The sequence below is a fragment of the Suricata suricatta genome, chromosome 10 (genome assembly GCF_006229205.1).
Source record: "Suricata suricatta isolate VVHF042 chromosome 10, meerkat_22Aug2017_6uvM2_HiC, whole genome shotgun sequence".
Lineage (NCBI taxonomy): Eukaryota > Metazoa > Chordata > Mammalia > Carnivora > Herpestidae > Suricata > Suricata suricatta.
In genome coordinates this window covers 29,230,729-29,243,826 of record NC_043709.1, presented here as the reverse complement: position 1 = coordinate 29,243,826, position 13,098 = coordinate 29,230,729, and the positions used below count along the sequence as shown (strand labels likewise).

General features: G+C 41.6%; 1 pseudogene; it reads right to left on the bottom strand.

Annotated features, from left to right (window-relative positions):
• Nucleotides 1-9,241: 9,241 nt before the first annotated feature.
• LOC115305112 lies at nucleotides 9,242-11,704 on the bottom strand (annotated as a pseudogene).
• Nucleotides 11,705-13,098: the final 1,394 nt, after the last annotated feature.

The following is a 13,098-nucleotide window of genomic DNA, read 5'->3' as shown; positions in this document are numbered from 1 at the left end:
AAACAAAAGCAAATCCCTTTATACATAATTGTATAGTGGATCTAGTCTTAATCACCCAAAATTGGAAACAACCCAAGTGTCCTTCAACGGATAGCTAGATAACTGTAGTACATCTAAATAAGTAAAATTGCTCAACAATATAATGAAACCTACTACTGAATCACACAACAACTTGAATGAATCTCAAAGGCGTTAAACTGAGTGAAAGGAGCCAGTCTCAAAAGGTTACATACTAAATAGTTCCACTGATGTGAAATTCTCTAAAGGACAAAATCATCGTGATGGACAACAGATAAATGATTACTGGTCTTTTTGGGATTAGGGGGCAGGATAGACATTGATGGCAAAGAGATAACACGAGGGAGTTTTGGGGGTGATAGAACTGTTATGTATCTTGATCCTGGTGGTATTTGCATGACTTTACATACGTGTTAAAATTTATGGAATTACACATATAGAAAACTCTGTTAATTTAACACATATATTACTGTGTGTTAATTTAAAAAATAAAACTAGAAAAAACAGAAGATTGCACAGTCAGAAAATCATCATTTTACTCCATTTTCCTCCTTGACTTATCTTGGATAAAAAACAGTGTAAGGATGGTGCTTTCAGATTTAATGCTCTACATGTTTGTTCATTCCCAGCTTCCATCGAAGTATCCATGCAATTTGAGTCACTAAGCACAGATCTGGAGCAAGATAGCTGAGGGAAAGGACAGACTATCAGAAAGTTAATGACTTGGCCTGATGCCATCTTTTAAAGGAACAAGGAGGACATTCAAACCTTAATGGAAGTATTCAGTCCATGGGACAAGGAGACATGCTATAGCTTCTATCAGCTTTTCCTGCAAAATGTTCCAAGAGATTGTTGGGTCTGCAAATGACCAACTTCAAGTTCTTAAGCTCACAAGAAAGAGAAACGATCACCTTTCTACGTTCCTCAAAGCAAAACTCTATATCCAACAGAGCTGTACCACCAGACTCAAAGAAAGACTATAAGTCTGATGTGCTTTTTTTGGTGACAAATGCTCCCTGAGGTCTTATGCTTTATGTATAGTTGTTCCCAATGTTCAGCACATAAGAGATGTTCACTTAGTATTAATTGGATTCAGTTGAATATCAGGTAGTTGCATTTACTTGCTAAGATTATTCTAGGATCCCTAGTTCCAAACTAGAGTATCAATCATAGTACAAATAGGGGGAAATTACCTGGTAGAAAAAGAAAGGCTGGTGAAATGTTTTTTGTGGTGAGAACATCATGTTCCAGGTCAGAAAACCGTCTAGAATCCCACCGATTTAAGTCAGGGGAATTGGCACTCCAGTACTTACAGAGTAGATGGCCATGAGGCTAGTCGGTGGAGACGGAGTCTTACCTGCTCCACGGTATCTTGTGAACACATCAAAAGTGACCTGGGAACTTGCTTTACCTTGGCTTCATTGTTTTGTGTTTTGTTTTCTTTTTGGCTTGATTGGCTTTCAAGTTGCTTCAGGGACACTTTTCTAAGAGTCCATTGCACTAGCTCAGAGGACAGTCAGCTCAGGAATGGAGGCAACATCGGCCTAGACCAGCACTGTCTCAGCATATCTGCTGGGCTCAGCTATTGGCTCCCCTTCCCTCTCTACCCACAGCGTCCTTTGTTTCTGCATTTGTTCCTGTTCCCACTACTATCAAACAGATCTTTTAGAATTTTCTAGTTCCCGTGGGTTACAGAATTTTAAGGGCCTATACTAGTATCACAGCCTAGCCAGTGGATGGACTGCTCTTGGGTCAGAAACACCTGTACCTGGGAACACAAGGTACAAATGTAGCACAAAAAGCCCAGGGCTGGGAGTGAAGCCACTTCCTTCACAAAGTGTGTGAGCAGTAGGAGGTGACATTTCAAGGACGGAAGTTTCTTCTGGAGTTTGGGGCGGGGCTTGATAGTGCTTTGGTGCCATTCTTCTTACTCATTTACATTACACAGCAGGTACAGGGGTGGGCCAGAGAAGTGGCTCTCTAAAGGCTGGAAGGACAAACTCATGAAGAAAGATGGCAGCACATAGCTCTTGTTGACCCTCAGGTCCCACACAAAGACACCTTGTTGCCCTTCTGACATTTTAGGTATGGGATGCTGCACAAGTCCTTCGGTGAGGCAGTCCACATGGTGACTCAGAACATGATGGAGGCTGTTTTGAGCACCAATCTCAGCGTGGCACTTGCTCTGTGATTTTGAATAAATAACTTTTCACTCTGAACTTCAGTTCTCTTAAGTTATAAAACAGAAACAATGATCCCTTAGCTTGTTTAAAACAAAACCCTGACCATCTTGTTCTACTACCTAAAATGGTTTTCCAATGGTTGGAATCACATCCCAAGTCTTTACTAGCTGACTATACCCTGAGCAATGGCCGTATCCTCCTTATTTCTAGGCCTTCTTCCTTGTCTTTCTCTCGGACAGTCACACCAGCATCCTGGCTATTCCCTGTACAGTCCTGTTGTGCTACTACCACCGGTCCCTTGCTGGAGCTGCGCCTTCGGTCTAAATACAGTTTCATCCAGATAGCTTCAAGCTCTACTCCATGATCAATTTCTGGTCCGTGCCAAAACAGTACTCTTCCAGGAATATTTCTCCTGACTACTCAGTTTAAACTTATAAACGCTCATTCTTTACCTGCATTCTAGATTCCACTTGCCCTGCTCTACTTTTCTTCTCTAACACAGTCCATAATTAATTATTGATCTTGCTTATTTTCTCTCTCCCACAGTAGAAGAGAAACCCTGGAGAATGCAAATTTTGTCTGTTTTCTTCACTGATCTGTCTTCAGCACCTAGAACAGAGTCAGCACACTGTAGGTGCTCAAGCAATAATTTTGAATGAATGGGTGTGTGCTGGCTTCATTTCTTTCCATTGCAAACTATAGCCCCCTTCATTCATTTGTTTATTCATTTGTTTCTTCAACAGTTATGTATGTGTCCATTCTATACCAGATGTTAGAGACTGAACAATGAGCACAACTAAGTAACGACCTCCTCCCTTGCCAAGAAGGCAGGCAATAAGTACATAAACAAATAAAAATGTGCTATAATGTGAGATGCTGTTGGACACCAGAATATGCCACCCCAAAGTGTGACTTTAGGTGACTGGTATATGTCCCAAAATGTGCCTCTTTGGCATAACGATTATTTTGAGCTGATCACTTTGAAAAAGCAGATACAGAAGAACCTCTGAAAACAGAATAGAAGTTACCCTTTTGTAAGGGAAATGTGAATTTGTAAAATACATCTTCATTTGTAAGGGTGTCTCCCACTCTAATCTAGGAAGAGAAGGATGAAATAACAAGATTCCAAATTGTAAAAGACTCTCATCCATGTAGACAGCACCAATGTAATCTGCATTACGAAACCTACCCTTGTTTACCATACCTTTTCTGGACACTCTCCCATAACTTGCCTCCTGGACACCTTGCTTCCTTTAGTTTAGCTTGAAATGATGTTTAAGCCCAAATTCTGAACCATTTCTTTGAGTTTCTCTTCCCTGAGTTTCTTCTGTATGTGTGAGATATACATGTTAATGAACTTCTATTTGTTTTCCTCTTGCTAATCTGTCTTTTATTATAGAACATAGAGGGATAGAAGTCAGAATTTTTTTCTCCCTTACCATGCCATAATGCACTAATGAAAATATCAAGCAGGGTAAGGTAGGGTGGCCAGGGAAACATTCCTGTAGAAGTGACATTTGAGGAGGAATGTGAGTGAAGTGGGATAGTGAGCCATGTGGCTCTGGAAGAGGTGTTCCTGGCAAGAGAACAGTGAAGGCAGAGGCCCAGCAGCTGGGCCTGACTGACATGAGGCTGCACTCACCCAACCCAACATCAGGTGGTACTTTCTGCTATCACCACACCCATACCTGGTCAGCTGAATTCTGCAATGGGCAGACCATGGCACTAGATCTCACCTCACCTCTCAAATGGGTTCTCAGCTCCACCAGAGCAGCTATTCCTAACCTGCACACTTCACTGAGCCAGAAATGATATGAACAACATAGCACAACTAACCTTTATTCACACATTCTATGGCTGGCGACATGCTAAGTTAGTTTTCCTTCTTTTCCCCATACATTCATTTCACTTAATCTTCACCTCAACCATAGAGATTAGGTACTATTCTTTTATAAATGAAGCTTAGAGAAGCTTAGAGAGATTAAGCAACTTGACCAAGGACCCTGCTAGTAACCGGTGAGCTACGAGTCAATCCATAGCCAAGAGTGTACTGACCTAACCCAAGTTCCAGCCCCATCCTTATTAGCAAACTACCTTATCTCAGCCCCTATTTCATTTGCTCAGACAACTGAAAGTGTGGAGGTGGCCATGCATGAAAGTCTTCAGATTACTGGCACAATTACCAGCCAAATTTCATCAACTCTAAGAGGCTGTTGATTGTAAGAAGCACCATTAATTCATATAACGCTAAGAAAAAAAAATTGCAAACAAATTGCGAAACAATATCAAGACAATTGCTATAGAAGAGATGTTCCCAAGTGAAAATAAACCTTTTTCAAGATTCAAAGCTTGGTCATTTTTTAAAAATTTATTTATTTATTTTGAGAGACACAGCATGAGTGGGGGAGGGAGAGGGAGAGCCCAGAGCCCGATGCAGGGCTTGGACCCACAAAACCATGAGATCATGACCTGAGCTGAATCCAAGAGTCAGACTCATAACCAACTGAGCCTCCCAGGCACCCTAAAACTTGATTATTTTTAAGTATGATACATCCACATCCATCAAAATCTCTTTATCAAAAGATGAGATGTCATTTCCCAAGTTCTTTAGTCTCTCTTCCTTGACCTTTTTCCATTGATTTTTCCCTTTCTCTCCAGTGTTTTCAACTCTACCTCCTCCAGACTAAAAACATTTTTAGGTCTCTTTCATCCTGACAATCCTCTGCTTGACCCATGCTGTGTCATCCTCTAGTTTTTTATTCCATTTTTATTATTCTCTTCATATTTCTTTTTCCTTCCCGTTATGTTGAGATCTATAAAGGCTGTCACAGAGACATCAGATATTTTGTTCCTAACTATAGAGCCTAATATCTGTTTGTAACGCTCTGCTGTGGGCATCTGTTGTGGTGGTTCTCTGCCCAGGAAGCCTTCTACTGGGAAACCAACCTTCTTCACATCATCCAATAGAAACACTGTTCAGTTTATAAGGTTCAGGAGGACTGACTCCCCCTATTTCTCCTTCCAGGAGTGGGCACATGATCCAGGGCTGGCCAGAATGTTATATCAAGATTGGCACTGACCTCAGGTTGCAACAAGGATAGGGACATCATCTAAGCTAGGCCAACCAGAATTCTACCCTACTTTTCTCTTGGAGCTCTATAAAAGATTAAGTCTTTCTGCTAAGATTGTTCTTGCACTGCCAGTGGCCATTTTGTTTACCGTGTGGAAGTAGCTTAAGGATGGCAAAAGATATGGGTCCCTGATGTCATTATTTGATCTCCTAGACCCAAAGATGCCTAAAGCCAGGCTACTCCTAGACTTTCAGGTACATAAGCTGATACATTACCTTGTGTTCATGCTGTTTGGTTTGTGTTTCTGTCACTTGCAATCAAGAATGCTAAAGCAGCATCCTGTGGTTTTTTTATGCAATGGTCAGTTAAGGACAGCCACAAAAGGACACACAGAAAAGGCACAAGAAAGCAAAGTTTATTATAATAGGTCTAGAGTATAGCAGAGTCACCTCTTGCCCCACAGAGTCACAGGGGAAGGGCCAAGTTTTGGTCAGGTGGCAGAAGACAGGAGCAAAAGAAAATCTGAGGCTAGAGTCATTTTGGACTCTCCATGGGGAAGGAAAGGCAGGGCAGAGTAGAGTCGAGGATTGGCTAAAGTGTCTGAATAACTTCAACATGGCTGGTCACTAGTTGCCTGCCACCTGGCCCTGGGATGATTAAGGGAAGATTATATTGCAGGGTGTAGGGCCAGATAGAGGAGATATGGCTCTGGATTGGTTAGTTTGTATACCAAAGGCATGCTCTTAGCTGTGTCCTTTGCTATCTTTAAGAATTGGCTAGCCTCGGAAGGGACAGGCTATCGCCAGACAGAAAGATGTTTGCTTTTGTTTTTAAGATGTCAAAACATTATAATATACAGAAAATTAAAAATACATACGATACACATAATACCTAACACTCTACAGTTTTCTATCAGCTTTGATATGCATTATTTTGCTTGCCACTATGTACTGGTTACAGCTCCTGGAACATAAATTCATTCAAGTATTATTTGCTGAATGAATGAGACCTGAGACAGCTGGCTGGGTTGAAGGATAGATAAGAAATCGTAGATTACAGTTGACATTTTAAAAAATTATTTTTAATGTTTATTTATTTTTGAGAGAAGGAGAGGGAGGGAGCAGAGGAGGGGCAGAGAGAGAGGGAGACTCAGAATCTGAAGCAGGTTCCAGGCTCTGACAGCACAGAGCCCAGTGCAGGGCTTGAACTCATGAACTATGAGATTGTGACCTGAGCTGAAGTTGGACGCTTAAACAAGTGAGGCATCCAGGTGCCCCTTCAGTTGACTCTTGACCAACATGGGGGTTTGGGGCACTGACACCCCTGCACAGTTGAAAAACCATGTATAACTTTGACTCGTGCAAATTTAACTCCTAATATCCTGCTATTGACCAGAATCCCTACCAATATAAACATTTAAAATGAACACATATTTTGTAGGTGATATGTATTATATACTGCATTTATGAGAAAGTAAGCTAAAAACAAGATAAACATTAGGAAGAGAAGATACATTTACAATACCGTGCAGTATTTACTTTGAAAAATCTGCATGTAAGTAGACCACGCAGTTCAAACCAGCACTGTTCAAGGGTCAATTGTATTTTGTCTTGTTAGAGTGGAAAAGATGAGTAGTTGCACTTCAGAAAGCTAGGAAATACACATCTGGAATTCAGGAGAGATCAAAGCTAGGGCAATATAGGTACATTTTGTGAGTTTAGTTTATTCAGAATGACTTAATAATCAAAGTAATGTGGAGCTGTTGCATGACTACCATTGCTACAAACCTGACTTTATTAGAGAAAAATCCTCAAAAATCCATTTAGATTGAAATTCTTCTTCAGTCTGGCCAAGGCAAGTCTAATTAAAATGTACTAGGTTGTAAGGATGATAATAAATACATACATAGCACCTTCTGTGTGCCAGGCACTCTTCTAAGTCCTTTGCCTCCATTAATTCATTAAACCTCATAATAACTCTATGAGGTAAGTGTTATAATCATCTCTATTTACAGATAAGAGACATAAAGGACTGAGCAAAAGCTGCTTGCCACTACATGAAATAGGACTGATTACCTTAGCATAATTTTCTCTTATGGGATGTTCTTGCCCAAATAGATAAAGTTGCAAAATATTTGTTTCGAGAACATTCTGAAAATTCATTTATCTGAAGAATAGATTGTTCAACTGTGAAAAACAGATTGCTTATCTAAGTGTTGTTAACTTATCAAGAGTTACTTCAAAACCCAAGCCTTGCTGAGTTCACCCAGTCTTAGACTATTATGTCACAAACTTATTAAGTCTCACCTTAAAGCAGACTGCCTAAGCCTTATAAATATTCATCCCTGAAGTCTTTCTTCTGAGACATGTTAAAATTTTATCAAGATGGAACTCTCCCTTATTGCGATAAGCAATGAACTCAGTTTTGTTCGACCAACAGGTTATTTTGGTGGGTTTCTCAGGGAGTTAGTAGTTAACAGAACCAAGGGATTAATGTCTACTATCCAGTGTTTGCTAACATGTCCACTAATTTTGTGTAGAGAAGGAAATAAGGCCAGGATTTACTATCCAAATGGACACCCACCTCACTTGAGTGAAGTAGGTTGAGCTTTAAGTAAAACTAAGAGCAGAATTTTGTGTCTGTTACCGAGCACAGTATAGTATTAAGCTGAATTAAATATGAACATAGACTAAAAGACATAGCATATACTTAAATGAGTACCGCCAAAAACATCACCCAAAATGGCCAGGTGACAGTGAAGGTTAGGGTGAAGAAACGTCCCAGGAAGTGTCAGGCACAGAGATTAAAAATACTACTTTTGAGGAACGCTTGGGTGGCTCAGATGGTTAAGCGTCTGACTCTCAATTTTGCCTCTTGATCATGAGATCAAGTCCCGCGTCAATCTCCGCACTGACTGTAGAGCCTGCTTGAGATTCTCTTTCTCTCTCTCTCTCTCTCTCTCTCTCCCCCACTAATGCTCCCTCTGTCTCTATCAAAATAAATAAGTAAACATTTAAAAAAAGTATTAGCTTTGAATTCAAAGATGGGTTTAAATTTCTGGCTCCATCATTTGCCAGTGATTTGACAAACAACTAACTTCCCTGAATCTCAGTAACTCACCTGTAAAGTAGGAACAATGTTAGTGCCTATATCACTGAGGTAATATGAGACCTGAACAGGACAGTGTATACCAAAAGTTTATCACAGTGCAATTGGTGGTATTTATTGTTTATTATTATAATTCACTGCAGGACTTTAGGGCTTGGGGAGGAGAGAGATAAGATCAGTGGTATACTTGAAGGGGAATGGAGAATTCAAAGAGAAGCAACAAAATGTCTTACAAGTTTGGGATTCGGGAGTAGATTTTTCTGTAGTTGTCTGGTATTTTTCTAAGACCGGTGACCGAGGCCAGAAGGGTAGTCTCCCAGCTGCCCTCCCTCTCCATGTATTATAGCACTGCTTACCTCTCCATAGGGCTGCGTATGCAGAGTTTAGGACTGTAACAGAAGGCTGACATTAAAAGTTTAAGAATCTAGAACCCTGAGAGACAGAGATGAAATCTGTCAGTGAGAAAACACCTAAATGTTTTTGTGGGGATACGTAGGAGGTGAGTATTGTTGTTTTTTAGATGTTATCGCTGGTGATGCAAAAGAACATGAGCTCACTGAGTCCAAGGTTGTTCTTTTCCAAACTTGCTTACCAACCAGGCCAGTCCTGCCCAGAAGTATGGAGAGGAGGTGTTAAGTGAGCCCACTGGTGCTTGCCACACCAGTTTTCTGTCTGGCCTCCACCATGAATAATCCTGGGGAGGGAGGCCATACTTCTCATTATTTGTAGAACTGCAGAGCTAATGTTTATTTTGTATTTACCATGTATCCCCAGGGGCTGCTGGTTCATGGGTATCATTCATTTATTTTCATTTTTATTTATTTCTTTATTTGAGGAATAAGAACCAAGTTTTTTATTTGTTCATTTCTTGCGTTTGCAGTATTCCTCGATGACATCGTTGACCTGAGGACTCTTTGCCATTGTCTTCAGTCACCACATGACTACAACCCCCCACTTTACAGGGTTTCTTTCCCTCTTTGTCAGTTTGATGGAGGCCCATCCATTCCCCTAGTGTCTTGATGTCATCGCCTTAATTAGGTTGCCTTGGTGTTCAGCACAAAAGGCCTCCACCAACTTGACACACATATAGGCTCGTCCTAGTTGGATGCACATGTGCAAAAATGGGCTTGGTGCATGTCTAAGGCTTTGGCAGCTTTGTAAATGCCATGTGCTAAGCCATCAGGGATGAGGGTGGTCTTCAGCACATCTCGTAAAGCAGTATGAATGCTCATTACACCACCAGCAGCAATGCCAACCTCTGCTGTGGGTGGCAGGTGGGTTAGGCTGGAGCTGAATCTTGACTGCACCCAAGCTTCCACCGGAGTGTGACTGCCAGGGGGCCATCTTATTCAATCCTTCTCACAAAACATACCAGATATTATTACCCGCATCATTGAACTCCTACTTGACTTACTTGTGGTTTCATATGAAGTACTCCCAACTTGAGGAAAGAGCCCTGAGGTCAAGAAAACTCAACACTTTGGAAGCAGGCAGGAGAAATGTGGTGTGACGCTTGATTGCATGCAGGAGCAGAGAAGAGTACAGAATCAATGCTAACGAATTCAAAGAAGGAACAGGGTAGAAGGATGGCAGGGTGAACAAGAAAGGCTAAGGGCTTCTATTTTAACAGGGTGGCCTTAAGCAGGGGCCTTCTCCCTTCTCTGGGAAGGGTCTCTATGCATAAAGATGGAAGTCATGACTAGGAGGCTGGAAATGGCGAACTATTGTCTAATTCTAATGTCCCACTTGGAAAGTTGGGCTGTTTCCAGACCCTAAATGAATTAGTGGACCAAGGTTAAAAGGTTTAAATAGATTATTTTTATACTCACTTCCAGTTTTGTCTTGGGTGACTTGACTTTTAAGTTAAAACTGTCTTCAGATGCAGTTTACATGGGTTTTAATAATTTTAATTCCACCTCTTATCTCTTTATAAGAAATAGGAGAATGATTCATTTCTGTGTTAGTTAATACCAACCCTTTCTCAGCAATATTTAAAATGTAAATAAAAGTTCTTCAAGAGTAACCCAAGAGTATGTTGTGAGGTAAACATAAATCCTTCCACAAATGTTCTAACTTGTTGAGCTGTGTATTTCCAAGTTTCAAATGCAAAGGATCCATTAAGCAATATTAAAAGGGACACTGCCCTAGAAAAAATTAGATTTGCCAAACTCTTTGTACCTCTTTCAAGAACTTACCTGACCTTCCTGAGTGTCTTCTACGAGCAATGGTCTATGTATCCCTCCATAAGGATACAGAAATGAATGAACATGAGTTTGGACAAAAAGTATAATGCAAATTAGGGAATGAGTCAGTGCCAAATTATACAAAGTTTAAAGAAATAAGAGAAGGGAGCGCGTGTTAGATGGAAGGCCTTAGAAAGTAGGCAGGATTTGAATTTGGTCTCTGAAGGGTAAGTGGGGTGAGGTGACAGGGTGGGGGGCAGGGGTAGGGGTTTGGAGTAAGTAGAATGGTTAGCCTATTTTTTGTTTATTTATTTATTTTGAGAAGGGGGCTGGACAGAGAGAGAGAGAGAATCTCTAGCAGGTTGCATCGTCAGTGCAGAGCCTAATGTGGGGCTCTAACTCTCAAATTGCAATATCACGACCTATGCCGAAGTCAAGAGATGGACACTTAACTGACTGAGCCACCCAGGCACCCAGCCTGTTTTGGTTGAAGTGGAAATTACAGCTGTCTGGCCCTGATGTTAGTGTGACACTGTACACTCACTGATTTGCTTTCTAAAGTAAGCCATGAAAAATTATGTGGAGTGGGGCGCTTGGGTGTCTGACTTCAGCTCAGGTCGTGACCCAATGGTTTGTGAGTTCAAGTCCTGAGCCGGACCCTGTGCTGACAGCTCAGAGCCTGGTGGCTGCCTCAGATTCTGTGTCTCCCTCTCTCTCTACCCCTCCCCTGCTCGCAGTCTGCGTGTCTCTCTCTCAAAAATAAATAAACAATTTGAAAATTTGAAAAAAATTAGGTAGAGTGATTTTCTTTGCTGTCACTGAATAATGTCAAAAGTGTCAATGCCAGATATATCCCTCCGCCCTCTAGACACACTCTCCACCTTTCTTCTCCTCCAAGACTCATGTCGAGGATCTTCCTTATCTTTTGGTTTGGCCAGTAGGGTGACCTGTAAGAGATCCAAGGAAAAGAGGTGCACGTAGTTGAGGAATTTATTTCCTAGACTCCCTTCTTGCAGGGTCGTCCTGGACTTTGCAGCCCACACAAGAATTTCATACCACCTTTCGGCTTTTGGGTTCTAAACCCATTCTCCTCTTCTGGTTGAGTGTAGGAGTACAGACATCCTGGCTTGGGTACCGCCATGATCCTACTTCCTACCCCCGTCATGCCTTTGTAAAGAGTCCTCTATTAAACCTTCCTCAAGTTATCCTAAAATGAGCACATTCTCTTTTTTTCTGCTGAGACCTTCATCAGACCAGAGCTGCAGATACCCTGAGCATCTCCTCACCTGTGTCCTAGGAGGGGCCCCAGGGGCCTCTCTTTATGCTCTGGGGTCCCACACTCCAGGCCAAAGTTTATTGGAAGGATATTTTGACACCTGAGCAAAATTAGACCAATCAGATACTCAGGGGGAGTTCGCATTAAGAAATTCTTTAGGGGCTCCTGGGTGGCTCAGTTGAGCATCAGACTTCGACTTTGGCTCAGGTCATGATCTCACAGTTTGTGAGTTCAAGCCCTGCATCAGTCTCTGTGCTGACAGCTCCGAGCCTGGAGCCTGCTTTGCATTCTGTGTCTCCCTCTCTCTCTGCCCCTCCCCTGCTTGTGCTCTTTCTCTCTCTCAAAAATAAATAAAAAAAAAACAAAACAAAAATAGGAAAAAATTATTTAAAAAAAAAGAAATGCTTCATATGGACTGGAGGAGGTGAAGCCATTTTTGCACAGTAAGTGGACTGAGAGGCAGAGAAAGTTGGTCTTGTAGAGACATTCACTTGTTGAAGTTGTCTGAGTTTAATGGTTTTTCAGTCTTTGGTTCCGGTCCCTCTTGAAAGCCAAGTAAATTCTTGTCCCCAGGTCCTGTGAGGTAACTTTATTTTCTTATGTAAGTACCACAGACACACATTCACCCAGGCGCACACAAGCACACGGTTGTTGGTTTAAGCATGTTCAAGTTACTTTCTGTTACTCACAGCCAAAGACACTTAACTAATAGAAGACTTGACATATATCACCCCAGTCACTGCTGACAGAGTACTTAGTGTACGCCAGACTCCAAATGACGTGTTTCATGTTCTCAACTACTCTGAGGAGTTATTTTCCTGTGACCCAGGCTTTCGCTTTCTTGGCTTAAAAGTTCTTTCCAATGATTCCCTCTATGTGACCCTCAATTTTTTTTCTGGGGGTCTCCCAAGGGGTGCCTCATTAAACAGTTTCTGATGGCCAACTTCTAAAGAGGGAGGTTTCCCCATACCACCAACAAGCACTTCTCAGACTAGGCTCGGTGTCCTGCAGTGGAAGTCAATTCTGACACTCTCTACCCCCGGAGAGAGTGTCAGATCCCACAAGTAAAGGGCTCAATCCTGCAAGATCAGCCTCCACTTCAGACACCAATTGCAAGCCCAAATAGTTACCTATACTGCTGACTGACCAGCTGTAAGCCAGAGGATCTCAATGCCCCCTCCTTGGGTTTGATTCATTTGTTAGAACAGCTCAAAGAACTCAGGAAACCCATTTACTCACTAGATTACCAATTTATCGCA